A 4,234-nucleotide genomic window follows, 5' to 3' on the forward strand; every position below is an offset into this window, starting at 1 on the left:
TATTTTCCTTTCTTTTATAAGGTTGTAAAATTTTGCTCATTAAAAACATTAATGTATTTGAAGAGATTTGTGATTTAAATATGAAGAGTTAATATAAATGTTATAATAGATGTTTTAGTGTTTTTATGTTATTAAAAATTATAGTGTTTATTTTTCATATTTTTTATTATTCATTGTATATATATCTTTTTTAATACAAATTTTATAATAGTTGTTTTTCTATTTTTATGTTACTAAAAGTTGCAGTTCATATTTTTGTTCATATGTTTTGTTACCCGTTATATTATCATTCATTTGATATATAATTTACGCAATTTTAAACGGTTTATAAAATTATCAAATAATTGTATATATCACAATGATTTAAAAATTAAACTATAATGTTTAATAAAACTAATATGTTAACTATATGTTTTCTTTACTACTAACATTTTGTTTCAAAGTAGAAATATTAAATAATAATTTGGTAAAGGTTATTATTTTAACTATATAATTCTATTCTCGCGCAACGCGCGGGGATTCGCCTAGTATACTTATAAAGCTAGCATTTTTCCTTTCACCACATTCATTTGAAACTCCCATTCATTTTTCTTTTCACCACATTCATTTGAAACTCCCATGACTTTTCAATTTCTTTCTAATAATGATTATAAGTTGGTTAATAAGGTACAATTTCTTTCTAATAATATTAGTTTTAATATATTGTTGAATGTAAATCATTATTATTTAAAGATATAATTTTAGAACAATTTGTATAAAATACTTAAATTATTAATTTAAATATAACATTACAGGGTCAACTTAAATATAAATTTTTGTTTAACTTAAACAACCCAAAAAATATTTTGTAAATAGTTAAAAGTGATAAATTGTAGTGTCTTTCTAATAATGATTATAAGTTGGTTAATAATTAAGGTTAAATAAATATCAAACTTAAAGTGTAATCATAAATAAACTAAATTTCAATTTTAAAATAATATCTTTATTTCTACTTATAAAGTTATGTCTTTAACTTTTAACATATTATACTTAATTTATTAGATTTAAAATGTTGTTGTATATAAACCATTATCACTTTAAAGCTACAATTTTTGAACAGTTTTGACAAAATACTTAAATTGTTAATTCAAATATAACATTACAGTGTCAACTTAAATATAAATTTCACTTCCACTTAAAAAACCCAAAGAATAATTTGTGAATAGTTAAAAGTAATAAATTGTAGTGCTAGATGTAAAAACTAAATTGTAATCTCAATTTAACTAAAATATTTCCTAAAGATATTTTTATAATCATTAAAAGTTTTCAAATAAGTAGCTTAAAATAACTTACAATAACAACAATTAAAAATAACTCTATATAAATGATTATATTGTTACCTTTAAAATCAAAAAACAATGTTTGATGTTTTAATTGTTTGATGTTTTAAATAATTATAATGATAGAAATTAAAACGTTAAGTAAATAGATTATAAAAAATTAATTAACAATAACAACCATTATAAATAACATTAAACCTTATATTATATTTAATTTTATTCACGAGTAACTTGCGGGTAGAAGTCATTCAAACGATTGAAATTATGCACTTATAATAGATGTATATATTATCAAATAATTCAAAATAATCAATATATTATATCAATTTAGTATACGGATTATTATATCAAATTTAACAACAATGTTATTATTATATTTAAAAAAACATATATTTGTAAGTATTTCAACTATATAGGCGTTTCTGCGCAACGTGCGGACATTCGCCTAGTATATATATATAGAGAGAGAAAAAACTCATAACTTACGCATATACACATTAGATGTATAAAGGAATTATTTCCTAAGTCTTTAACAAATATACATATGTATTGTGACGTTTTGATGATTTCAAGGTTTAGATAAATAAATATGCATCTTATATATTTTTATATTTAAATCTCATGAAATGATTAGACAAAAATACTATAACTTGCTAAATGATCAAGTTCTTATTTCTCTTGTCTCATTCTTGTGTATTATCCCACACACACACAAACACCCACGTGCACAACACATATACAAATAATGTAACGTCCTCTACAATATCATTTCAAGATTTATAGTATACAATTCATCACCAGATTCACCTACAAAAATCTGTGCATTTGATCATAAAAACCACACTCAACCGTTTCTCCCCATCACCTCAAGGCAAGCATGTGACATTTCTTTGGAGTGTAGACTTAACCATATGGGGCAAACACTCCTCCATTTACAGCCAAACATCCCTCTCTACTGCTATGTTGTCCCACTGTCTTAACTTTGCTCCTTCCCACGTTTTCTTTTTCTTCTTGATCGGCTGCCCATGACTCATCGGAAGTGTGATATCTTCTGTCAAAAAATACACCCAAAACCCACCAAAACTCCATTGATTTCATTCAAAAAAAAAAAAACGGAAGCAGCAGGTAGACTGCCGGAGAAGCCCCCATCCACTCACCTACAACCGCCGGAGAAACCCTCCACCGACTTCACTGTAGGCTCCCACCATCGGCACCTTCAGCCTTCGTTGTTTGCTCCCTCGGATCGACCTTCAATTCCACTCCTTCGCAGATTTCGTCTTGAGCAAGGCTGCTCCTTCCGATTTCCTTCATCTCCAACTCGATCTCGCAACCCTCTCTTCTTCTTCCCTTCGCAAACGTCACCGAATCACCCCTTTCCCCTCACTTTCTTTCTCTTCTGTTCCCATCGACTACAGACCTCCGAAGGTCTCAACTTCTTCGCTGCTGCTGCTCGCGACACTCCATCCGACCCTTCGTTGCTTCGGCCTCGTCGACCCACGGAGACGACCTCTTTCCCGAAATCGATCAACAAAATGTGATCCTTCGTACTCCCTTTTCCCTCTCTGCGTTCGTCGCCTTCGTTCATCTGATTCGTCTATTCGTATTCCTTTTTTCCTTTGCCCGATCAACAAAAGGAAACGGGCACAAAAAGCCCTAAACCATCTCAATTTTACAAACTAAACACATTTAACCCCTCTGCTGAACCCTTTTATTCAAAACGAGTCCTTTCCTCAACACCTTGGTGTATTTTAAACAAAATAGCTCCTCATTTCGTTATTTTTAACAAAACAGATCCCAATCTTCAAACTTTGAACAAAAATAAGCATTTCAGCCCCTTCATTTGGGGGTCCTTAACAAAATCAGTCCAATTTTCAAACATAAATTCAGTTTAAACCATTTTGGTCCCTCTCTTTATTTATTTTAACCAAAGCAGTCCTATTGTTATGCAAAAATATAATAAATCTAGTTTTTAAATTTTTTTTTAACAACATATTGTTAGAAATAAACTAGTATAAACTTTTTTATATGTATTATGGTTAATTTATCGTGAAATAACTAGTCCACACGACAAATGCTACATGATACACAAATATACGATTTATATGTGACATTGTATATTATAACAAACACGTTATAAAACTTTGTAGTATTTTAAGGATTCAAGCTATTACCATTCATGTATATTTATAAGTTTAAATGCATAAAGTTTATACATGTACATATGTTCATTACTTTGAAACATACATCTCTATAAAAGCGAGTACATTACACTTTTACATACATACCAAGCATACTCGGCTTTTATAAACTTTATACAATGAAATTCATTATTCCTAGTGACTTCATCACAATTAGGTTAGGGCTGAGAGTTATTCATGTACTTTTTAGTTAAGGGATTTTTGGTGAGACTATATTCATTAGCTGAGTCTAAACACTTAGCATACCCAAACTACTATAATCGTTAATCTTCGGAGCGAGATACATATGTATAGATCTATATGGGGTTGATATCCCTACCTGCGGTTGCTAGCTACAAACTTGACCGATCAATCGAAGCGGGTGATAAGTGTCTACAATTGTTACTACAACGTCCAATGAAGCGTTGTAGGGGGTACATTCAGTCATATAGCTCGGTTATAGGACTCACTATAAACATTAACTACAATATATATCTCTCTCTCTCACTACAAACCATGGGCTTGGTTGCTTTAAAACTATTTTTAGTATGGAATTACTTATGTAATAGTACAGTTTTGGTTTTCAAGGATATTCAAAGATTCATTATAAACACAGTTTTAAGTATGGATTTGCTTATACAAAAATACATTTTGGCTTTTAAGGACTCATTGCAAACACAAATTTTTTACTAATGTTATACATACAAAGAAAATACTTTTTTTTACTTATTAAAACTA

Source organism: Lactuca virosa, chromosome 9 (assembly GCF_052849685.1).
Source record: "Lactuca virosa cultivar CGN04683 chromosome 9, Lactuca_virosa_CGN04683_v6, whole genome shotgun sequence".
Classification (NCBI taxonomy): Eukaryota; Viridiplantae; Streptophyta; class Magnoliopsida; order Asterales; family Asteraceae; genus Lactuca; species Lactuca virosa.